Source organism: Centrocercus urophasianus, unplaced genomic scaffold (assembly GCF_019232065.1).
Source record: "Centrocercus urophasianus isolate 14NV4802_14NV808 unplaced genomic scaffold, USGS_Curo_1.0 seq_14, whole genome shotgun sequence".
Lineage (NCBI taxonomy): Eukaryota > Metazoa > Chordata > Aves > Galliformes > Phasianidae > Centrocercus > Centrocercus urophasianus.
The window spans coordinates 48,058,763-48,084,022 of record NW_024884586.1 but is presented as its reverse complement, the minus strand read 5'-3'; the positions used below and the strand labels follow the sequence as shown (position 1 = coordinate 48,084,022).

The following is a 25,260-nucleotide window of genomic DNA, read 5'->3' as shown; positions in this document are numbered from 1 at the left end:
ATCCCTGGGGATGTGCATGGCACGGTGGGACCTCTGGGTGCTCCCAGTGCCACTTTCCTGTCCTTTTCTCACAGTGTGCATTGGGTTTGGGTACATCTGCCCGGGCTGCACTGCTCACAGGCTGATGTCAGGGGTTTTTGCATGGAATATTAGCAGCTGGCTTTTGTACCAATATGCAAAGCTGAGCTATGTTTGACAGTTTTTGGGAAGTCACTGGTAGAGGGTGGATTCTTTCACTGCATTAGAGGAGATGGGATTGCTGGCCCAGGGGAAGTCTTGTGGGCACATGGAGCATCAGCAGTGCTGAGCTTTAGGGAGTGGGCTGTCAAAAGCAGCAAAAATGCCCGCACACTTCTTGGAGAGCAGCAAAGCTACAACCTTGCTTGGCTGCACATCTCAGGTCTGGGGAGGTGGCACTGCTGGAGCTCCAGGGCTGTGCTCTGCACCCATCTTTGTAATGCTTGGGCCGAAGGGTGGGACAGTGCTTGTCCTAAAAAGCTGCAGCATGAGATCAGGGGGTGCAGGAGTCAGTTTACTGTACCCCAAAGCAACACTGTGAACTGGACTCCTAATGCAGCATGGCCATGTGCTTTTTAGCTTTTTCTGGATGCCTTCTCCTTGCTTGGCTTCAGCATCTTCTAGGAGAACCAAGCTGTGGACTCTTGCGTGCCGTCCCGGAGAGCTGTGGTAGCTGAGGTCCAGTGCAGCTGTTTCCTTTGAGGACGTCTGTAAGTGGCTGTGAAGCTGTTTGTGTAAAGCTCTTTCCCTGCTGAGAGCCCTTTGGCTATTTGGTGATTCCAGCTGCACTGTGGGGTTGGCCCCTTGGCGCCTGGCTTCTGTGCCCCTGTGCTGCTTGAGGTTGGCTGGACTTGGGTTTTGCAGCTGGCTTTGGGGCTTCTCCCATTGCCATCCCTGCTTGTGCATGGAGGTGTTGATGGGGCCAGGCTCTCAGGGCATGATCCCGTATGATGCTTGGTGATGCCAGCTGGGCAGCAGAAAAGCTGAACTTGCAAATCTGCTCCGGTAAGTCACGCCAAGGACTGTTTGAACTGCTGTAATCCCCAGTGCCTCCTGAGCAACCCTGTTTACAAGAGGCGGTGCTTCCGACCCCTGTCCTCACGGCTGTACGTCACTCGTTTGCTTAGTGAAACTCCATGGCTGAGGTTGGTGGGAGAGCTGACACTGCGCTCCTTCCTCACCACCCCCTTGTTATGGACGCATCCTGCAGAGCGGCTGGAGGCTCTCTGGGGACACCTCGGTTCCATTTTCAGACTACAGCTCCTTTTATCTCCTGTGGAGACCGCTGTCTGGCACATCGCACGTGAAATCGCCGCTGGCTCCGGAGCCCTGGGAAGCCTCTACCCATCACACAGAGCAAAAAAGATGTCAAGGAAAATTTTTGGAGCGTGCTAAATGTCCTTATTCCTACAGACAGTTTACTTTGGGTTCTGGAGTTGGAAGGGAGTCTTTACGCTCGTGGTTTTCTCACGTTTACTTTTGTGCTGAGTGCTGCTCTTCTGCTCACTGAGGTCAATGTTCTGACATTTCTAATCATGGTGATAGTTCAGGCTGCAGCGACGTGCCGTGGGCTGCACTGTGGATTGTACAGGCAAGAAACTGTGGGGTCCATGAAATACAGTCTGCCTGTTTTTGAACCCATCCTATGGGCTGACAGGTTTCAGCATGAGAAGAAGAGGACAGAGGGCCTTAACCCATGTAACTTGGTTGCCTCTTGTTCTGTTTCTGTTTTGTTTCACTGTGACCTTGGAGAGAGAATGCATCTGTGGGGTCTGCAATCTCTATGCCACAGGGTGTGGAGCAACTGTGGTGCTGGGGACCCAAAGGGCTGAGCTCTGGCTGTCGTGAGCAGGGAGATGACTCTATGAATCCATTTCATGGATTGCTCATTTTTTCCAAGGGGAGAAAAAGCCTGCAAACACTTTATGGTGGGTGCCAGGCCCCAGCGCACTGTGGCATAGTGACCTCGCATCTGCCTTGGGTACAGCTTTGCCCACCCAGCAGAACTGGCCGGGATCCCAAAAAACAAACAGGCCTCCTGTGCTGGGCTGCTGCACAGGGAGGCTTTCAGCACAGAGCCTTTCAGCACTTTGCTACCTGCACTGCTGCCAATGCTGCTCGGCTCACCCCAAGCCTACTGAAAGCCCATGGGATTGACTCTTCCCCTTCCTCCTCCCGCTTCCTTTCCCCCCCTTCTCTTGGTTTTCAACACTAGATACTTGAATAAATCATTGAGGATGTGATCACACAGGAAACCTGCTTTTTTTTAATTTTTTTCTTTTTTTTTTTTTTTCAGCGGGGTTAGGAAGTGAATTCAGCTCTCCAGGGTTTCAGTCCTGTGCTTTTCAATCACAAGGTTCTTCATGCTTTCGACTCCGTTGCTCTTGAAATGACGTGTCCTCAGCTGCTTTTCCCTTTGCTACTGCAGACCTGCAGAAACAATAGCGCCTGGAAACGCTCTTCAAGAAACTGAAATGGATGGTGCTGATGTGTGCAGCAAGAGGGAGAATGCACATTTGATCTGCTTTACGTCTTTATTTGTTGCCTTGTTTACTACTAGGTTTTTCTTTGCTTCAATGGAGAGCAAAGCCCTTGTTCCTGCGGAATTCACAGCTTCTAATTTGCTCCTTGTTAGAAGTAGTGCCCCAAATCCCGCATTCCTTTGTGCGTCTTGTCTTTTTTTCCCCCCTTTTTCTTTGTCAGTGGGGGCTTATGGAGTATAATGCGCAGATTAGCAACTGTATTTGTGGAGTAACCCATCTTTGTGCAGGTCTGGCTGGAAACCAATTAAGCTTGTCTTGATCTCTAAATGAGATTTTTGTTGAACATCTTACCCAACCGCCTTTTACATCCATTAATAGCGGGTGGGATTAAAATAGCTGAACGTGTAGAGATCGCGTGTTGGATAAACAGAAAGCGTTGGTTGCAGGGAAGTTCCCGGGGATGTGTGCAAACCGGTGCCTCTTTGTTCTGTGCTTTTGTAGCTCTGCTCGTCGAAACCTGGCGTGAAGTACGTCTGGCTATGGGCGTGCAGAGCCTGGTGGTAGGGGATGCAGTGCAGGGGCAGATGCGTGGTGAACAAATGGGAAGCTTTCCATGAGTTTCCCCATCGCTCTGGGTGACGATGAGACTCTGCTGCCTTCAGGTCTCTGCAGGTGCTTTGGTGCTCCCTGGTCCCAGCGTTGCTTTTTTTTTGTTTAGCCTGGGAAGAATCACACTGGTTTTCCAGTTATGGGTGGCAGCTGACGTGTCCCTGCAGCCCTGCCTCCATCGGGTTTATCTAAGCTGCTGCAGTGAAAACCCAGCCTGGAACGGCATTTCAGTGCATTGTTTTTGAAGAAAACCGGCTAAATAAAGACGCCTTTAATAAACCGTGCCTTCAGGGAACCCTTGTATCTCATCCCAGGCTGTTTCTGTGTTGAGATAAGATTGTGGAGCAGCTGGATTTGTACTCTGCTCGGATGAAGGGCTGTGGGCTGTTTTCAGGGTGCAGACATTCATTCTTTCTTTTGTTTATTTGTAAAGCAACTGCAGAGAAGCAGTGTGAAACCCAGCATCTTCTCTGGCGACCACTGGGTTTCCCTGATGTGCTCAAACAGTAAGAAGCGCTGCCCAAAGGGAAGGAGGGAACTAAAACTTCATGTTAACTGTGCTCCCTTTAATTTTTCCCTATCACAACCCTCCTGATTGCCATCCAACCACATCACCAGCCTGGCATACCGAAGCCCTTGGCACCATATTGAAGAGGACAGTTGTCTCAATGAGGGGACAGCCATCGTCTTTGGTGTGGCACTCTCAGTGTGACTAAACCCAAAACCTCATGAAAAAAAAAAAAAACAGCATAAAGTGTAAGATGAATGATGGTTTTGTTTCTTACGTGTTCTCTGATAGGGCATGAGGTGGGACCTTGCAGGTGCTGCATGGTGACATGATGTGATGTGACAGGTGATGTGGTTTCCTGGGAGGAAGGTATGAAAATAAGCCTGTCTTCAGCCTTGTTTGCGTGTTATCCTGCTGTCCTGTCCCCTTACTCTTTCTTCCTCAAAGCTGAAGAGCTGTGGAGGTGTCCCTCATCCCAGCATCCAGAAGGGTGACACAAACCCTAGTGAGGCTGTGCCGTGCCTGAAGTGTGGAGAACCCATTGAGCCAACTTCACCATTTCCTCCTGTGTTTCCCCTTCCAAAGCTTTGCAGGAGCTGTTCTCTCCCTCCTCCTGGGGCCAGAATTGCAGAGCTATAAAGGAACATTTGTGTAGGACATGGTTGCTATTGGACATGAGCTCGTGGTGTAACCAGGCTGAGTGCTAAGCTGCTGCTGACCCAAACTTTCTCTTCCATTTCAGTTAAATATACCCTTGAAGGTGTGGTTACTAAAACTAGCTTCAATTTTGGTTATGCAAAACAGGCAAATGCAGCTCCAAACCAACCCAGGAGGAAAGTCTCATGCCCATCCGAGGGTCAGAGCACCCCATGGCCAAGTCCTGTATTATTGCCTCTTGTTGGCCCATGTCTGGCCTGTGCTGGCCACCAAGATGTGGCATGGTCGCTGCAAGGCCACCTCTAGCTTTGAGTGAGGTGGGTTTTGGAAAGCTATTGATCTTGTAGCCATAAGCTGTTGCAGCCTTCAGAATAGCCAAGAAAACCGCTCATCAGGAGAGCTGTAATGAAACAGTAGCTTCAAGGTCTGTGATCAGAGAATCACAGAATTGTTTGAGTTGGAAGGGGCTTTAATGGCCGCCTGGACCAATTCCCCTGCACTGAGCAGGGACACCCACAGCTCCATCAGGTGCTCAGAGCCCCGTCCAGCCTGACCTTGGGTGTCTGCAGGGATGGGGCACCCACCAGCCCTCCGGGCAACCTGTGCCAGAGCTGCACTATCTTTACTTAAAAACAAAACAAAACATCTTTCATGTATCCAGTATAAATCTTCCCTCTTTAAATGGTGGAAGCATCTTGTGAGATGGAGGCCAATGAGCTGTGTGTGATTTGTGCCCATATTTGCTGTGTGTTGGTGCTTCTCTTTGCAGTGCAGTTTGCCGTTTGTTATCTGCAATCTGTGACCATGCTTATCCTTGGGCAGCCAGAGCCAGCCCTTATTTACACAAATGCTGGCCCTCGAGCAACATGGGTTGATGTAAGGAATAGAAACATATATAAATAGAAGAAATATATGTATGTTGTGGTACTTACATGAACCAGCTGGTGACCTGAATGGAGGGGAGGGTGTTATCCTTGACTTGGCTCACGTACAGGTAGGAGAGATGAATTATAAGCAAGGAGATGAGCTTTCCTCTTGAAAGGCTTGAGTTCTTTGGTTGTGCATGTTTGTTAGTTAAGAGGACCAGGGGACAGCTTTCTGAGTGCAGCATGGTTTGTGCCTTGCAGGTGCCTCGAGTAGAGCAGCTTGTGGCCAAAATGCCATGAGATGGGGGGTTGGCCCCACGCTCTTGTTATCTCGTGCTGGCTGGCATGTGGGCAGGATGGTGTGGATATCCCAGCACTGGTCTCCTGTGCATGCAGGATGCTTCACTGCAGAATTCACTGCTCTGTGTTAAATGTGCACAGATAATTGCAATTTTAATATCCCCAGCAGGGAAATTTGTTAGAGGGGAAGGCTTTCCTGCAACACTTGTGGAGGAACGATCCTGCAGGGTGACATCCATCATTCCTTCCCCTTTTTGCTACTTGTTTCAAAAATAGATCTCAAATGGATGCTGATTTAAAAACTGGCAGATGATCTGAAAATAGGGAGCTTGGTAAATGATTCCAGAAGGCGATTTGAAGCAATGGCAGCAATTTGAGTCTTAATAAGCTGTGCTTGCTCCTACAAAAGGCAGCTTCACCTTGCTGCATCTGCTTTGTCCTCATGTCGATGTCCTGGGTCCAGCCTGGCTGCCCATTGAGCCCTGATAGCAACGTCTTGTTTTAAAGCATGTTTTCCCTTGTAGGAGTGGACTGAAGCTCTTGCAGTGCCGCTGTTAGGTAGCCCTCATTTTGTTTTGTCCTGATGATCTGAGTGAAATAATTCATAAGGACGTTTTCCACAAATCGATAAATCCATCCTTGCCTCTGTGCCTGGGAGGTTTGCTTTGCTCTAGATACTGAGCATCTCTCCATCCCAAACAGTCCTGCAAAACCCTGCTCTTCAGAGTGAAATAGCTGTTCTAGGTACGCCTGTGGAGCTTGAGGAATTTGTCCCCATGCCAAGCAATTCCTGATGTTACAAGTCTCGGGGAAACTGATGCCAAAAATGAAGGGGGGAGGGAGCGGTTGCTTTTTGAAGGGAACTGGGAGCAGGAATCTCAGTTACAGGTAAATCTGACTTTCGGATCTCAACTTGGCATTTCCTGTTGGGAGGAATTGGAAAATTCCTGTTGCACCACACCACATCCCCTTCTGAAAACCGCTCCTGCAAACTGGGGAGTGTGCGTCTTTTGAAAGCGATATGTGCATGTTTGCATAAGGAGCCTGCCAAATGGGACCTGCCTGGAAAAAGAGGGTTTGAAAACACAGCTTTGCTACAGGTGAAGAAGTCAAAGATAACACCGCCATCTCCAAACCTGAGCTTGTTTGGTGTTCTCTGAGCACTGTGATCCTGCAGGGATGGAGCAGCGGCTAGAGCTGTGGCATCACTAAGGTTGGAAAAGACCTCCAAGATCCCCAAGGAGGGATCTTCTGCCCTATCCTCGTGGTGGTTTGAGCTCCTTGGCACTGGTGTTTGGGATCCAGAGACGTTCCCACAGCCAAAACTCACCGTGGCGAACGGGTGTGCACGTGGGCTCTGGCTCTGATTTCCTTCATTGCTGCAGAGAGCAGCTGAACGACACACGATGTTTCAGCAGGACGTCCCCTCTTTTGTTCTTCCATATTAGAAAAGTCTGTGCGTGTGTTTGTATTTAAAATAGATGTGTGCTTCACATCACTGTTTGTGAGCTGTGCCACTTGGGATGTGGCCCAGCGGTGCTGGGTAGGGGCGCAGCATTACCATGCCCCCTGCAAACCAGAGCGGCCCTATGAAATTGTCATTTCAAATAAATGCCACAATGGTTTCTCCTCCTCGTCCTCCCCCTGTTCCTGTGTTCTTCCCCTAGCACCGTGTCCCTCCCCACCCACCAACCCAAGGCTGGGGGGGGATCTGATTGGGATTTATGTTAAAAGGCTCATTTTATGTGTGTAATTAAAAAGTGCTATTGCTGGGTAGAAATGGGATTTGATGCTTACTGCTGTGACTCTTTCTCATGCGTTAGGGTGAACTGATTGATTACTGAGGTTTGAGATTAAATATTCCCCTGAGGTCTGCTGGTATTTAATGCGGTAGGAGGAGGGCAGAGAGGAAGGGGGAAGGAAAGCAATGTTTTTCCACCAAGGCGAGGAGAGCAGAGCAACATCTGCTGTGAGCATCCCCTTGCCTTGTTCTGGGTGCAGTATCTGCTGTAGCAGAGGCTCCCAGCACCTGGGACCAGGATAAATCAGGCCCATGGTGGCAGAGGAGCTGCTGGTGGGATGTGCTGCTGCTTCTCCCTGTTGTATTGAGCATCCCATCGCACATCCCTCGTCACACCACATCCCATCCAGGCAGCAAGACGGAACTCCCACCCCCTCCCTTTCCCCCAGCAGCACGCCTCAGTTATTACCTTTTAATTCAGGAAAGCTCTATTTTCAGTTTCGATGGCCTTTAGGAGATAAAAAGCCCAATATGCCACTCCAAAGCGAGTAGTGGGAGTGTCGTTGTGCAAGCACACATTGGGGCAACCCGTGTTTACCTGCTTTGCTTCCCTTGATGTCTAATTTTAGCTGATGGTGACGGGTCCCTCCAGGGTACTGTAGAGGTTTCCTATTGGTGTGGACTTCAAGAAACACGCATACAAACAAAAAACACTTGCGTTTATTCTGGTGAATTCTTTTGGAAAGGGTGTGACTTATTTTTGTGAGCAGCCCGGGCACACACTGGCTTTGTTCTGCTGCAGTCTGGCTGGGTCGGTTATTTCAGGTCTTCCAAGATGTAATCAGAATAATTAGTTACTGTCTGTTTATACCTTCTGTTTTTGTTGCAGGGTTTCCAAAGGGCGTATTTGTATTTCTGAGCACTGCCTAAGTGTCGCTTAATCATTAAGCATCTGATTTCCTCCAAGTTATCTGTCATGCTGCTTGTGTAAGTACATCATAAAAAATATTGGGGGTGGATGCTGTGTGGGGGGGGAGGGTGAGATGGAAGGATTTTCCTTGGTTATCACCAGTTTAAGTGAGTGCTGTGTTTGCTTCCCAGCCCCTTGTGCAATGATCAGAGTACTGCCTGTTTTGATTGGCGCTTAACGAACCAGCCAGCTTAATGAGCTTGCTTTCAGCCAAGTATTCATGTATACCCCGGTTAACTGGCAGGATCTGTTACTTGGTGTCGTTTTGGAGAAATAAAGGGCTTTTGCTTTCCTTGTACAGTTCCACCTTTGACTCCTTAATTCAGTGGTATTCCTTATAAAAAACAGAGTTCTACTTGGACATAAATTACTGCTCTAAGTTTGCCAGGACTCGTAGTAAAGTTGGTTTTTCTTTGCGTGTTGGGTTTTGGAAGGGAGGACAGTGTATCAATTTCCCCCCTCCATAATGCAAGAGGGGCACAGAAAAACGCTGCTAAACAGGAAGAGGGCAAGAAAACCTGGCCACGAGGCAGGTATGGTGCTGGAGCCTTGCCTCATGCATGCACGGAGCCTAAATCAATAACGTGACTTTTTTCCTTTCATGTTTATCACTATGGTCCCAAGAGCAGCTTGTGCAGAAGGGCCAGAGTGATGTGGGGCAGACAGGGCTGGCAGCAGCCCAGAGGACAACGTACTGGGCTCAGTAATTTGCCTTTTGCTCTTGGTTTTACTTTCTTGGGAGACTGTGCCAGCGGTCAGGGGCTGCAGTGCTGGCTCATCGGCCGTGTAATTTATCGCGTCAGATAGCCCGTGTGCGAACCTTTGGGGCGTGGGCACGCTGCTGCTGGTGATGGATGTGCTCCTGCAGCCTTCTAAAGCCAGGAGCTGCCATTACGATCAGCTCCTCCGTTTGCCCGTGTGATGCACACCATAAATTTTCTCTGGCTAGCTTCTGTCCTGAGGTCAGTAACTGCGCTTTAATTAGCTCCTGTCAAGCATTATGGATGTGCGGTGTGGCTGCGCTCGCTGCCTTCCCATGAAAGGAAGGGGCTGATGCGAGTGTGAATTGGGGCCATCAGCATCTACTCAGCTTCAGGAGATCAAGCAAAACGTGCACATGGGGGGTCAGAGCTCAAAATCTATCTCCTTTCCATGGTAATCCTTTGAATATAAAGAAGAAAATTGTCACAGTTAGGAGTGGTGAGACGCTGGCACTGCTGCCCAGAGGAGCTGTGAGTGCCCCATCCCTGGCAGTGCTCATGGCCAGGTTGGATGAGTTTAAGTGGACTTTAAGGTCCCTTCCCACCTAAACCATTCTGTGATTTCAGATGACACTTCCCAAAGCTCCTGCGATGTTCAGTGTGTAGTGCTGCTGTTGGCCCCCCAGAAGTCAGTGAGGATGAAGAGTCTTTAAGCACCGTCCTCTCCATGCCTGCCTGTGGCTAACCCAGGTCTGCTCTGATGACATTTGGGAAGAGGTCAGGCTGATACTGGGATCAAAAAAAGGCAACTTATCTTGTGTTACTGCTGTAGAAGCTGCTTAGCCGAGCGAAACATTCACTGGAGAGAATGGAAGATGTGATGGAGGATGCGGAAGGCAAACATGGATTGCAGGATGAGGATGCAGAGGATGTTTGCCTTCCAAAATCCTCCATCTCAGTCGAGGATGGAGAATATCCCCATGCTTCATGGCCATCACTGGGAGAACAGACCATGTCCTCTCATGTAGCCTGCCTGTGTGCAGGCTGACCGCCAGCCACTTCCAGATGTGGGGGGAAGGACTGGGACACGCACACCCCGTTTTCCTCATAAAACTCCAAACAAGAGGCTTGGCCTGGTTTAGATTTTAAAAATAACTTGCACATTTGGAAGCTAAAGTTTCAGAAGGGCTCCGAACGGGATAATGGCTTTGATCGTGGCAGCCTGAGATCAAGGGGGGGGGGATTTTAGGTTTGCTGCATCAGATGGAAAATATATTGTGGTGTCTAGACTTTATCATCCTTGAGCAAGGCTTTTTTCTATTCTACAGAAGATCTAATCCAAAGCCCAAGTACAGTTGATAGAGTTCCAAAGCAGCGTGCTTTGGGGCTTGATTGTGTCCAGAAGCGAGTTGAAAGAGGTGCATTCACTGACATCTTGAATATCCATGTGGCAGTCAAGCTCTCTCATGCTGGAAGGTGCCCTACTGAGGAAGCTGTGACAATTTTCCTTTGAAATGCTGTGTTTTCATCGTAGAATCATGGAATGGGCTTGGGTTGGAGAGATCGTTGGGTTGAAGGTCATGTAGTTCCAGCTTCCCTGTTGTGGGCAGGATTGCCAGCCACTAAATCGGGCACTAGATCAGGTTTCCTGGGGCCCCATCCAACTCAGCCTTGTGTTTTCTACCCAAGAGTTTTGGGTGTTCTTTGGCAAACGTGTTGCCAAAAAGGCATTGCCAGCCATCCCAGTGCATGGCCCCGAAGCTGAAATGCATCCTGAGCTGCAAATGTTGCTCCAGGCTCTGATGGTGTTGCAGCTTAGCTGTGAAAAGGTTCGACTGGAAATTTGGGAAAACATTTGGAAATGTTTTGGAAAACATTTGAATTGAGGATGTCGTGTCTGGTTGTTTTCCCTTGCTTTTTCTTTGTGAGAGTGAGAAAACTGCTGTTGTGTTTCTGTTTTTTGTTGCCATCAATTACTTTTTTAGACATATTTATTTCTGAGCATAAGTCAGAGCGAATGCCAGCCTGTAAACAGTTTGTAGCATAACACTGTAATGGAATCAGGACAGAAGGGACCACGAGGTGTTGCTTTGTCCCCGAGGCAGGACAGGTATATCTACTCACTGAACTGGAAGGCGATGGCATTTGTTGAGAGTTGTTTTCTCATAAATAATGTAAGGAGCAAGGGCAGAAATCTATCAAATAATGCTGTCAGGCTGTGTGAGAGAGCCCTTCTCAGCTTATTCAAATCATTTGCTGAATAGGTGTGAAAATGAATGCTGGGTTTGTTCCCAGAGCCACTCAGAATGATATTCCAGAGTAATATTTTCGGCCTTGGCATTTGCCAGAATGCTGTGACTTCCACAGATGAAGGTGCTTTTACCTACAGCCTGTATCCACTGTGGAATTGTCCCTATGTCACCCAGTGACTGAGATGACCGGACCCCAGAAGCCCTGCTGGGATGCAGTATGGTTTTGCTTTGTTTCTTGTGAAGTAGATTTGTATGTTCAGAATTAAAGCTCTTCTCCAGATGGTAAAAAGAATCAAATCCCCCAAACCCATCTGACAGCACAGGTAGTTGGTGTGTGCTGGGCTTGCATCCTCAGCTAGCTGCAATGCTAAGCTCCTAGAAGTAAATGGCAACCTCTCTCCTTGACATCTGCAGGCTTTAGATAAAGCTGTGAGATGCTGGGCAGTGGTGGTAGAAGAGAGGTAGCAGGAGAAGTCTTGTCTGCTTTAAGATTGAGAGCCGAGGGATGGCTTTCAATTAATTTCTTGTGCATCTTCCTCCGTCCTAACTTTGTGTCTCGAGTGTGGATTGAAGTGTGTACAGAAGAGCCATCGCTTAATCCCTCGCCTTTCAGAACCTGAGAGGTTCTGAAAGCAGTTCACCTGTCCCCAGCTGGAGGCTGGCTTGCTCTCCAGTTGGCATTGCATTAATATTAGCATTCACACAGCCCAGATGGGGACTGGTTTTCCTTCGTCTGCTACTTTCTCCAACTGGTTAATAATAGGTAAAAGCAAAAAGTGTCCATCTATGGCTGTGTGGCAGGTCTGGAGAGCTCCCCCAGCCCATCTGTACGTTTGATGTCAAGATGGCAGGCAGCATTATTGTTTGGCCAAATGTATGCAGAGATATCACGGCTTAGATTTGTTACAGATGGGTTTCTGGATATAGTGGAAGGCATTCTGCCAGCCTGTTTTATATCTGTGTAAAAGTGATTGGCATCCCTATAAATAAAGCTGCTGTGGGGTTATAAATCTAAATATACTTATTCATTAAATTATTTTTACATCTCAAATAGGTTCACATTCTGTTTGTCTGTGAGCAATGTGTGCATGTAACATGTGTGTTATCCACAGCATCACAATAAATGATCAAAAAAGCAGCACTGGAGGCTGTGAACAATTTTTTTTTTGCCTTGCAAATGTATGTCCATGTTTTTCTGTGCTGTAGTGGGATGAAGGACCCTCTCTGAGGCAGTCGTCCTGGGGGAAGGAACTGGACTCAGAAGTGATAATGAATGTCAATATGGGAATGTCAGCTTTTTCTTTTTAGGCTCACAGATGAGTATGATTTTGTTGGGGTGCTCCGACCCTAAGGACAAGCAGGTATATTTCTCTGGTTTGTTTGGGAAGGAATCCCTACCAGTACCTCCATCCATATCCTTGGATGGGGAGTCTCACAAGACTTTCTCCCCTCTGTGCCATGGATAAGGGGATCTTTCCACCACATCTAACCTTCCCTGCTGTCACCTCAGCTGCAGGAGCATGGAAGAAAAGTCCCCCAGATTTGCTCTAAGTGCTGTCGTGAGCTGGAGGAAGTGATGAGGTGCAGAGTCAGAGGGACAGCCCCGCCAGGCCTCACCATCCAGCTTGATCTCTGAAAGCACTCTAAGCTGCAGCCTTCAATTCCTTTGGGCTTGTTTTTCTTCTCTTTCCAAAGCATTAGAACGTTTGATCAGTTATTAAGCACGGAGCACATGTGTCCGAGAGGCAGAATATCAGCTGTCTTGCTTTTCACAGTAATAATGTGCATCTTTTAAAGTTAACCTGTGGTTTTTAGCAGTTTCCTAATGAAAGGAAGCCTTGATGTCGCTCTGTACATCTGCGCCTCCTCCTCCTCCAGTGACAATTCATTAATTCCACCGGCTGATTTTGTCCTCTCTTCCAGATTGATTTTCATCTCCAGTATGGGGAACTGCTACAAGTTTTGTCAAAACAGGCATCGTGTTAGAAGGCTGTTGTGGAGGTTTCTATTAAGGGAAGGGATGCAATGCAAACTCAGACTGTACTAGGCGCCAGGGAACAAGCACAAATGTTATGAACGTCCAAGCCATAAAGAGTGCTTTAGTTGGGTTTAATGCATTACGGTGCACCGGAGAGCCCACGCTGCAGGACTCTGCACAGACACATAGGTGTTGCAGGGGGAAAATGCTTGCCCACGTGTATTCTCTGCGGACTAATAAATCTGAGTTCATCTTGTAGCCTTAATATAAACATAGTTTATATGGCATAGGCTCACCGGCACAAACCTCCTCTTTGTTAGCTCTGGTGTTCGTGGTACTGCTTCCCCTACCAGGAGTGATTTCTTTAATGTAACTTCGGAGGTTGGTAACGATATTTGCATTTCTTGAGTCTTTGCTGGAGCTAGTTGCAGGTCAGTGTGCCGTTTGTCATGGCAGGCTGAGCAGCTGTTGTTTCATGGTGCCTGAGTCACGGCTACGTGATGGGGAAGAGAGTTGGGTTGTATCCTGGAGGTACTGAAGATGGCATACAGCTCAGACAGACCAGCTGTATTCAGTAGACTTGGAAATGAAATGAATCACCATGCCTGGTGCATGTAGGGACAGAAAGGTTGTTCATTACGGCATGTTGTTGCCAGCAAACAGACAGGAGATGACCTCTGGGAAAGACATCCACGTGGTCCCTGCATCCTGCCGCAAACCCCAGTGCAGCAGAGCACTCCTACCCTCCTCAAACCAGCATATGTCTCCAGAATGGAGCATGTTAGCTAGGCTCTGGTGGCTCTAGTGGCTCTAGTGTGGATGCCCAGATAATCCGTAAGGAGCTTTGCTACCCCAGAACTACCAAGCTTGGTGCTCCTGGGTTCAGTCTGCTAGCAGGTAAGTCCTACATGGATGTGTGAGACTTTTGCATTGCCTTACGTCTCACAGGGGAAATGGAGAAACCCCCAAGATGAGCCAGGGGGATACAGTGGAATGTGAACAGGAATCAGTGCTTGTTGTGCTGCTGGTGAACTGCCAAATGTTTGCGTATCTGCTTGGTTTTTACTGGTAGTTGTCAATATGTTTTTATGTTTTATTCTGTTTACATTTTAAATATGGTGCCTTATTTTCCCTAATAAGAGCAAAGACGAAGGACTGGAGAGCCCAAACTAAAACTCGCTGGTGTGTGTTACCCAATTAGACGCCATGGTAATAAGTATTTGAATCTAAAGCTAGATTAGACAGGGAGCAGTCTCAGGCTGGATTTGCATAGCATGCATTCCTCATCCATATGACATGTTGGTAGGACTACTGAAATCTAATTCATAAGGTGTTGGTGTGCTTCAGGTGCTTCTGGTGATGAGGGGTTACTCCCCCCCATGAGGCACTCAGCTCCACAGAGTTGCCTTGGTTGTCTGCAAGGTGCTTTTTCCTCCTCTCCCTGCTCTTGCAGCTGCGGTGCTGCAGTTGATGGGGACTGGTAGCTCCTGCTAGCTCGAAAAATGTGCGCTAGTGGGATTTTGAAAGATTTTGTCATTACAGGCAATTATTTCAGAATGTTGTGATCTCTGGTTGCGGTGAACTGGGAGCTTTCAGGTACCCAAACCTAGTGTGCAACTTCTGCATGCTCCTGCAGTGACACTACAGCTCTTGTGCTGGAATACGCTCCGTAGATTTGTTATCCCAAAGCCATTGAATTTCCTTCTTTCTTAGTCAGCCACAAATTCACAGATGATCTCAGCGTAATTCCCTCTCCAAGTGTATGTGTAGGGTACATCCAAACCGTGGTGTTAATGTGGAGCAGTGGGCTACTGAAGCTGGACACAGAGAAGCCCTTTTAGGCAGAGGTAGACGCCGGCCTGTTTGGCAGCAGAGGGTGGACAGAGACTCTGCAAGGTGTCCCCAGCACAGCCTGGCGGTGGGAGCTGGGCCCAGAGCAGCCTCCCCCAGCCAGCCCTCGTGGCACCTCCGCCTCATAGCTGAGTGTTGAAAACGTTACTGATGGGCATCCGAGCACAGATGATCTGGCTCCATTGCAGCCCCCGAGCCAGAAGGCAGTGTCTCCACTCGCTTTGCTGTTTTATTTTATTTTATTTTTTATTATTACAGCCATTAACCGCTTTGTGAGCTGAGTGAACGCTGCTCTCCCCGCTTGCGGCGTTTGCTTGGCCGGCTCCTGACTCTCCATCGTATCACGGGTATGATGAAGCACAAATCGAGGAATAAAACTCAGTTCACTGGGTTTCAGGCTTGGTTAGACCTGCTGGCCCTGTGTTGTCTGGGGCCTGTGGAAAGCTGCAGCCAGAAACTCAGTCATGGCCTACTCTGTAAGAGCTGCTAAAGAAATAGGTGAGGAGTGTTCTGGGGTGTCTTTTTCACTTTTTCACTGTGGAGCAGTCAGTAAGTCACCCTGAAGCTAAAAGGGAAGGTGGGCTTTCAGGGATTGTCCCCAAGCTGCTGATCACCAGTGGTAGCATGAGGTTTATGGGGGCAGAAGTGAAAGCCTCCTCCCCACCAGGGCTTGGAAACCTCGCAGAGAATCACAGAATATAGAATTGTTTGAATGGGAAGAGACCTTTAAAAGCCTAGCAATCCGACTCCCTGCAATGACGGGGACACCACAGCTGAAGGCTTTGTTGCCTTGGGTTGCGAGCTGATTGAGCTGGTGTTGATGGAGAGGTGTTGGCCTCCCACCCCAAGCGGTTAGGTATCTTCCCTAGGAGTTTGGAAGAGGCTGAGAGCGTTCAGGAGTGGTTTGAGGATGTGTGGAGATGAACAAAGTGGTGATGTTGAGGTCCTTCCATAGAGCTGAAGACTGGGTGATGGGGGAGGGCAGAGCTCAGTGCTGTATCCCTACAGAAACTGGTGATGTGGCTTTCTTGTGCCTGTAGCTGTGGCTGGGGAGGTGTCTGTGCTTGTGGGTTGGCAGGTCCCAAATAGAGGAACGCCCAATTCTGCTATCTTATCTCCAAAAGATGAGATAACTGTGTTTGAAGCTTTTAATTTTATCTTCTCTTGGAGTGTCTGAGCCTCTTGGGGTACCCTTGGGTCGCTTTTTCAAGCATTTCCCTGCTATTGTAAGGCTCCTTGTTTCCCAGTTTTAATGAAAAGGGAGATTGTTATGTAAATATCGACAGAGAATGGGAACTTTAGTATTGTGACTTATGTGAGTACAACCCCATACTTGCAAAAACAAATGAACCCAACACTTTGCTATGTAACCTTGGTGAAGAGAGGGCTGCTGTCACTACAATTTTGCAATTAAAGGGGGGTTTGGGGGAGTGTTTGCTTCCTGGAGGGAAGAGGTTTGGTTTTTAAACAGCAGCACGGCATCAAAAAAGCTCCAGACGTGAGGCAGACAGGGTGTCTGAAGCATCAGCAGTGCTACTGATACCCCATTTGGACTTGAAAATGTTGGGGAAAAGGCAGATTAGGCTAAATCAATGCACAAAAAAACCAAAGCCTGTACGTGTACTCACTGTGCTGAAATTTGGTTTATATCGATGCTGCTGATGCTGATACTTTCCTGAATTAAGCGCCGAAATGGACGATATTGATTTTTAAATGCATCCCCTTGGGATTTTCACTGGGTGGATGATTCTGTCTGGATACTGTGCTGGGGAAGGGCCACTGCTCAACCCATCCCTGGAAGCAGAAGGGTTGGCCAGACTCAAAGCCCTTGCACTTCCCAGCCAGCGGGAAGATAGGCAATGAAAGTGGTGTGCCTTGATTAGACCAGCACTGAATTATAAGGAAGTGGGCTTGAGCATCTCTAATGGGAAACTTGCATCCATCCTCTCCAAAGCAGAGGTTTTGCCATCGTCTAGGTCATGTTGTGCTAAAAAAATACACCCAACCTTTCCAATTAGACTCATCCACTATGGTTACCTGCTTTTATTTTTTCTTTCCTTATGTTCAAATGCAAACAGCCCTTCAGTGTAATGTGATAAAAATTGCTGCTTTTACCAGCCTGGCGAGAAGCAGACGCAGTGCTGGAGCTCTTCTCATTTCCCCAAGCCATCTTGGTGCAGTTGTGCAGCATCATGTCGTGATGTGTGAGCATCATGATGTGAGTTCACGTTTGTTATTTCCTGGCCTTCGTCTGCTGAAGCAGTGGGAGGTGTTAATGCTGTGAGTTGCCGGTGGGGAATTTCTGCTATCAGACATTTTTATCAAGGAATTCTCGACCCCAAATTCGTACTTCAGGGACAAAAATCATTCTGGATTAATATCAGTGTTTTAAAATCTTTAAAGGGAAATAAGCATTTCGCGTGGCTTCTGGCGTGTAGGGCTATTGATAGACCCAATGAATCTGTTTCGTTGGCTTTGGGGGCTTCATGGACCAGAAGTTTAATAATCTACTCTGAGATCTGCCCTTCAGGGCCCCTTTCAGTATGGTCTCCTGTTTATGGTAGCTTCAACCAGTTCCATTTTGAAAGAATAAACACAAGCTTGCTGCACACCACAAGTTGTGTAAATACCAGCAGCTCTAGTAGCCTTACCTTAAGCATGGATAATCCAAAAATCCCCAAACATGACCCTAGATTGGCCATTGGGGATTCAGCTAGTAGCTCCTCGATTCCATGCTGTGGCCCCAGACGTTGCTGAGCTGCTGTACTGCAGGTGTTTGCTGCTGAACAGCTTCAAAAACCCTGTGTGCGATGCCAGATTAATTAAGGAACTTAAGAGAGGAAAAACTTGCCTTCCTCCCTCCCTGGTTCTACAGCAGGAGAGCCCATCTCACGCCAGGGATTACCACTGAAATGGGGAGCAGTGAAATGGAAAGTTCAGCAGTGAAGCTTTGCATATGATAAATCAGAGTCCAGATACTCATTGGAGAAGCAGGAGGTGGAGGGGGGTGAGGGAAGAAAATAAAATAAAGCAAAGCTTTTACTGAACTGTTTGTTCTCCAGGAAAAGGCTAATTGGCAAACAAATGTCCTGCAACAGTGGGAAATGCGGCTCCACTCTCTCCCCACTTGCAAGGCTGCTGAGCTTTTATTGACAAAAGCTTTGCATCATCAAAGTAAGTGCTTGGAGCCTGCAGTGATCTCAGAAATGCAGTGACTTAAATCCACATCCTTTGGGGTAAACAGAGCAACACTGAGATAGGAGCTTTCCTTCTGGCAGACAAGGCTTTGGCTGGCTGGAATGCAGTCCTGCTGTGCTGGGAGGCTTCTGAAACCTGGTACACTAAGGTGGGCTTTTGTGTCTCCATGTTATCAGGCTTGTGGTGGTGGTTTTTAGCTTAGTGTGTATATTTCTTCCCAGTTTGGACAAAACCAAGGGTGGAAATGGAGCAGGACTGGATGTCAGCTTGTGGCAGCACTGGGTGCTGAGAGTGGAACTGGGATGGAGGAAGAAGAGGGGGAGGTGAGCTTCCTCTTGCCCCAGAACACTCTGTAGAGTTGTAGTGGGAAAAATATTTCTTCCTCCTACCACCAACCCATCTGTTTTAGTGTTTACTTTTGCAGAACAAGGACCATGGATCTGTCCATCTGCTGGAAAAAGGCATGTGTGTGCTTTGTAGAATTGGGTCACTTAGCACTTGAGTATTAGGAAATGTGTATATATATATATTTATTTAGGTTCCCGAACTGGGTCTTGTCTGGGGTTACCTGTCTGTTGTCCTTGTTCCTGAAATAAGTGGCATTTGTCCAAGCTGATCTGATGGAGCTGCAATGGGAGATGGTCTGTGATCCACCGAGAGGATCTGGCATCAATGCTGAGCTCACCGCTGGTTAGATTGATGTGAAATTTTGGTGTTCTGCACTGCTTGCTCTTTGTTGACCGGGGAAGTCTCAACAAGGTTTGGTTTTAATCCTCCAAAATTAAGCAGAGGTTTGCTCCAGCAGCTCCTTCCCCAGTCAAGTGCATCTGTGCATTGAGCAGCATCAATCCCTGCAGTGGTGGTGGGGTGAGGGGCTGTGTGAGCACCCAGCAGACATCTTCTCCTTGCACCCAACCTTGTCTCAGGGGCAGAGGTGGTCCCACAAGAGCCAGCATCCATCCCCTGCTCTGCATTTCTGCTGGGCTGCTATAGCAGATGCTGCTGCACTGAGGATGGAGGGTTTTAATTCAGATCATGGCTCACTCTGCCATGTGGATGCTTTTCTCCAGAAAAGCAGATTGCAGCATTGTGCTTTCCTGGGCTGGTTGCTCCTCCTTGCTCATGTACTGGAGAAGGGACTCATGATCTGTGCTGTGTTGTTGCTGGCTGAGTGCTTGCTGTTCTTTTCTGTGAATAGCACTGTCAAATTGTGTACAGCCAGAATAAAGCAGGCTGTTTTTGGCATATTATAAATCCCTGTACGTAACTGTGTACCAACTTAGTGAAAAAACTGCTTCAATATTTCATGCTGCAATCTGAATTTCACCATTAGGTCTCCAAAATGCCTCTGCAAACTCACTTGGCCAGGAGCAGAATGAAACATCTTCTCCCAAGGCAGCGGCCCCAGATGTATGCCTCATTTCATGATGAATGCCACAATAAGAGGGAAGAATACAGAGAGCGGTGAACATGTTTTATGTGAGCACTGTCGTTGTAGTGGTGCTGGTGGATGAGGCTTGCAACTGCAGCAGGCTCCTGCCAAAGTCAGAGCATGGCACAGCTATCACATTGGGGTTGTGCAGCATGAGTGAAACTGGGAGATGCAAAACCCTCATTTTTTTAGGTTTGTGGAGTACAAGATGTCTGGAAGGAGGAAGATCTGTGGTAGTTTAGGATTTGGCAGCTATATATATGTATATAAATCCATGAAACTGAAGAATTTGAGATTTGCTTATGCTGGGAATTACAGCTCTTGTGATTTTTGCAGTGAGTCAGGCTCCTGCTGGCAGCTGGTGTTCCCTGATAGCGTTAAGGCCACGTCCCCATGTGCTTGATGCACAGCTGGCCCACTGCAGCAATACAATACCCGGAGGTGTTGCAGTGGCACCACGGGGCAGGGGAGCTGCCAAGCTCTGCCCCATTGCATCTCACAGATGGGTTCATGGGAAAAGCCCCTCATCAAACAGTTCAGGGCTTTTTGGCCAAGTGTTTTGTAGTTGTTGGGTTTTTTTTCTTTCTTTCTTTCTTTCCTTTCTTTCTTTCTCCTCCTCCAACGTCAAAACTGCGGTCCTGCCGACGCGCACGTATTTCAGCCAAACATAAACAGTCGTCTCCTATGCGGTCTGTGCGTGGAAACAGCTTTATGTCTGAGAAGGGGGTCTGCGTGGGAGTTTGTGGCCAAGGAGCCTGCCTGGTTACTTTTAACAGAAACCACTAGGGCAGTGCCAGGCTGTGTCCTGGGTTCTGGTCTGCTTGGCTGGGAGCAGAGGTGGTTCCCACCAATGCAGTCCTTTTTCTTGAGCTGCCCATCCAAAGAAGGGCTTGATTCTGAAGTTTAAAGAAAGAATGCCAAAAATTAAAACGTAGCACTTGTGCTGTCTGGTCAGATACCATGCTATGCGTGCACGGGGAAGTGCACTGAGGAAGGCTGCTGCATTGCTTAGCAGTGGGATGGGTTAATCTACAGGAGCAACGTGGTAGGTGCCAAACTTCTGCTTTGGATGTGCTGTCACAAGTGGTACAGGGTTGAGGACACCCTGGGGGGGCCCATCCTGACCACTGGCAGCAAGCAAGGTCGCTTTGCAGCGATTGGAGGAGTGTCAGAGCATCCCACACTACTGCATCACTGAAACTCCAGGGCTTGGCATGGCAGAAATGCTGAAATCGGTCAGGGTAGGCAGAGCTGGTCAGTCAATGTCACCACACTTGCACAAAAACAGTTTCACCTTGTGAAACACGCTGAAATAAAGCTCCCTGTTGGGAAAGAGCTTGCTCGGGATCTTGTATTCTTGTCTGGGGAGGGGATGGGAGAGGAGCCAGAAAAACAACAAGCTAATATTCATATTTGATGATTTAGCTCCTAGCTCTTGTGTGGGTTTGGAGGCGGGTGTGAAGAGGAGCGTGCACGCTTCTTTGCATGCATTTGTGCCCTCTCTGGGTATTTTCGTGCTGCAGACCGCAGCGCTGCAATACCAGTACTGGTTCCAGACCAGCTCACTGGGGCATCAGTTGCAGGCACGTTGCTCCATGCAGCCCAGTTCAGCTTGCCAAGGAGGCTGCTGAATATGCAAGCAGTAATTGCTGCTCTTCTTTCCTTAAAGCAAAGGCGGAAGCGACACCAGGGTCCAATTTTCTCCTAATGACTGATTTCATTTAAACACTGCTCCTGGCGATGTTGGGTCAGTGGCTTTTTTTTAGGGGGTGGGGCCAAACTTCAGCTCACTTTTCTCTCCGTGGCCTTTCACTGTAGCCCATGTGGTGTCTCTTGCTGGTTATGGTGGGTCCCGCATCAGGGCACGCATCTGCCAGGTCTCAAACGTGGGCTTTGAGGAGCTGGGAGATGTGAACGCATCCCATCCCAGCTGTGGCTGCTGATCTTTTTTCTTTTTTGGTTTTGCACTCTATTTCCAAAGGAGCATCGCCTCCCCACACCCTCCTTCATCTGTGTTTTATGGCTGTTTGGCAAAGCAGGGAGTGGCTGCTAGGAGCGCTTGGATTAACTCCTACCCAAAGCTTCATTTCACCCTTTGTGGCTTTTTAGAACAAGCTGCTAAAATCCAGCTGAACAACACGGACAGGAGGGGAAGGTGTTGAGATTAAAGCACCTCTCTGTTGTTTTGTGCCACTGCAGCCGTGGTAGCATGGCAATGCAGAGGAGTAGACAAGGTCACTGCTGGGGAGGACAAAGCAAGGGTCGGAGGAGAGGGACTGGGATCGGTCGCAGCCACGGACATGACCCCGCTGCCCTGCTTGTCCCAAGCTATTATCAGTTGAAATGCCATCGTGACATTTGTGCAGGCTTTTGGCACGATTCACCAGGGTAAAGTGCCAATTTCCAGGAAGTGCCCTGCCCTGCTCTCTCAGTCCTTCAGGGATGTGGCTCCCGAGCAGCTGGCTGAAGCAGAAAACCTATGCAGGGCAGGTGGAAGCCACTGCTGCATCTGCCCTGTTGCTGCTGGATGTGGCTGTGGTGGTGCAGTGCCCCCAGCCCAGCTGCAGGGAGCCTTGCTGGGACCTTTCATAGTTGCAGACCCCGTGACAGCCTCCTTGGGGTCTGAGACCCCTACCCTTTCTGAGTAAGAGGCGACCAGTTAATAGGGATGCTACAAACCAAAGAGAGATGCTTCTGAAATTGTCATTTTATTGGGTTGCTTAGAGACTCCATGGATCAGATCCTTATTGTAATCAGTGATCCTGAGTGTAATCAGTTACAACCCCACAGCCAAAAGCTCCATTGAAAAAAAAAAAAAAGTCTCAGCTTGAAACATCTCTATTGTGTAGCCTGCTGTGTCATGGCAGGACATCTCCTGTTGTCCAGCATCAGCTTCAAACTTAACTTCTGGCAGCTGCTCCCTTGCCATGTGCTACGTTTTTACCTGGGTAATACCTGCTGAAAGATCAGACACCCCTGGTCTCCTCTGCTTTCCTCTGACTCCCATCCTGGGCCATGTGTTGCCTCCTGCTCCCCACCCCACAGCTTGTGTGAGCTGATCTCATGGGCATCTCCAGTTCTCAGCTTGTATCTGTAAAAACAGTGCCCCAGTTCCACTTGTTTCAGTATGTGTCCATCTTCAGAACCTCCCAGCCCTTGCTTTGGCAGTAATTGGAGCAACTGCACCTGAGCTGGGTAAGTGGGCCTTTGTGTATGTGGAGTTGGCTGGAGAAGGGGTTGGTGGCACCAGTGCTGGTATCAGAGACCAGTGGGACATCACCCAGCTTGCAGCCCCCACCAGAAATGCAGAAAGAGATTGACAAGAAAATAGCTTTCCTAGCTTTTCTGATTCTTTCATTTCCCCCATGCTGGAAATGGGTTACAACTTACTGCTTCTTCCACAAAGACCTTAATACCTTGTGAGTGCTAGACAAAGGTGTAGCCACAGGTACTCTGTTGTCTGCCACCAGTGCCTGTAATAGGGACAGTGACTTTATTCCCTTGTCTGGTTGCTTGAGTGGTTCATTATTGTAGCTCAGAGAAGACGAATTCCCTTTATCTCGTCCAGCTTGCCAAGAGCAAATGTCTCGGAATTAATTAGGTCCTATCTGTATCATTCCCAATCCTCATCTGACTTCCCTTGGGGAACAAAACCAGACATGGATATGTGACGGAGCGAGCAGGCAGAAGAAATGCATCGGGTGGTTCCCGTGGAAGGCAGGAGCTTGCAGAAAGCCAGCTTCAGCTGTGGCATGGGAGATCACGAGCACAACTGTTCTTTAAATCCCATATACTGCATTGCTGGGAAAGGGTCTAGTTGAGATGACTCTGAATGGGCCCAGGTGAGAGCTGGAGAGAGTCATCCCTGGGAGTGGTGGCCATCATTTCTCCTGTTTTCCCATGTTATTGTAGTAGAAGTTCTTCAGAGCTGCTGATGAGCCCTGGTGATTGCCATCACTTGTCGATTTGCAATAGAAATAAGGCTTACCTTTTGTGAAGGTACACGAGGGCCCACCTGACACAAGGCAGCAGAGAAGACCGTGGCCAGATGTGATATGTGAGAGCCAGGTTGCACGACAGGTCTCCATGCCACATTCTCTGCCCCTGGCTCGTCCCAGCTGAGCTCATCCCATGCACATTTCTACCCCTTTTTTCTGTGAAATCAAAGCAGTTTTGGAAATGACATCAGTCCTGGCTTGGGATTGAGGGGTTTGGCGAGAAGTTCCCTAAATGACCCTTCCCAGCCTATCTGCCTTGGCTCAGTATATACAGTGGCAATTAAATTTAATTTATTCTGGCCTGCTCAATAGTGAAGGCCAGAAGGCACCATTAGATCACAATCTGACTTGAATTTATTGATGTAATTAGTGCTCCAGTGTGTAGATGGGAGGTGGAAGCAGGACTTCTAATGAGTGACGCTGCATGAAACCAGCGGTCCCTTTCATTTTCCTTAGTGCAAGTTTTTCCTTTAGGTTGCAAGTAGTTGTGTTTTTTTTTCTCTTTTTTTTTTCTTTTTTTTCTTTTTTCTCCATGAATAACTGATTTCTGTAGAATTTACAGGGAAAAGAGGAGGCTGTGTATCTGGTCTGCATTCCGACAAGGCAGTCTGTGTTGTCTGCAGCACTCCCCATGACCTGCCAGGAAGCAGTGTTTTGATTTTTATCCATCACGTTAATGAATATTCATCAGTGTTCTCAAGGCTTAATGCTATTTGCCTGGTAGCTAACATATTCTTTCTCTAACCATTTTTAGCCTTTGTTGCTAATAACCCGCAGCCCACTCAGCCTGCATTATAAGGTGTTTCTTTTTTTAATTGTTTATAAATGAAAATTAGTAACCTCAATAGCTCCTGAGCTGGAAGCAACTCAAAAATACCTTGTCTTGGTTTCTACGCTGCCTGCTTTAAAACAAAATCCTGCCTTCCTTTAGGAGGAAGTTTTTCCCCCAGAGGGTGGTGAGGCACTGGCACAGGTTGCCCAAGGAGGCTGTGGATGCCCCATCCCTGCAGGCATTCAAGGCCAGGCTGGATGTGGCTCTGGGCAGCCTGGGCTGCTGGTTGGTGACCTGCACACAGCAGGGGGTTGGAACTGGATGAGCTTTGTGGCCCTTTTCAACCCAAGCCATTCTATGATTCTATGATTTTGGTCTGTCATTCAGATTTCTCTTAAGACACCAACAGGAGCGAGTGTCTCAGAAGAACAGGTGTTCTAATAAAAGCTTTCTCTCCATTTTTGCAAGCCCCAGTCAGAGCTTGTATGTAGCAGCAGGTTTCAAGGACAAAGTTGATGCAGTGTTGAAAAGGAGCTTGCAAACACCCTGTGGAAGAGGAGAGCAGCTTGTTTTGCTCCAGTAGCATGGTTGTTTGTTCACGAAGCATGCTGGCTATGGGAGCAGGATCATGCCCTGATTCAGTAGGAGGAACAAGTGGCCAAACTTTGTACAGCTGAGCGGTTGTGGATTGGAACCAAGCCTCCATGTAAGGGATGAACTGTTGTGCCTTGGAATTGGGAAATCACCCCAAGTGGAATTGGGGTATCACTACAGTCTCCACTGCCTTCATTCCTCAGTGTAACATGGCCCAGCAAAACCAAGCCTGCAATGCACTGCTTGTTTTCTTTCTTGTTTGTTGGAAGAAATGGGCCTGTGTGTTGTTTTTTTGTTTCCTTCCCCATTAAAGAAGCTGTCCACTGGGTCTT

General features: G+C 48.2%; 1 protein-coding gene across 3 annotated transcripts in view; it reads left to right on the top strand.

Moving 5' to 3' along the window:
* Nucleotides 1–25,260, top strand: part of DAAM1 (dishevelled associated activator of morphogenesis 1) — an 82,651-nt gene that overhangs the window by 4,658 nt on the left and 52,733 nt on the right. For 2 of the 3 annotated variants that reach the window (XM_042813594.1, XM_042813595.1), the window contains exon 2: nt 8,072–8,169. The exons of the other annotated variant lie outside the window; for it this stretch is intronic. The gene's annotated coding sequence lies outside the window, so the exon portion shown is untranslated. The remainder of the gene's footprint in view (nt 1–8,071; nt 8,170–25,260) is intronic. 3 annotated transcript variants of the gene reach the window in all.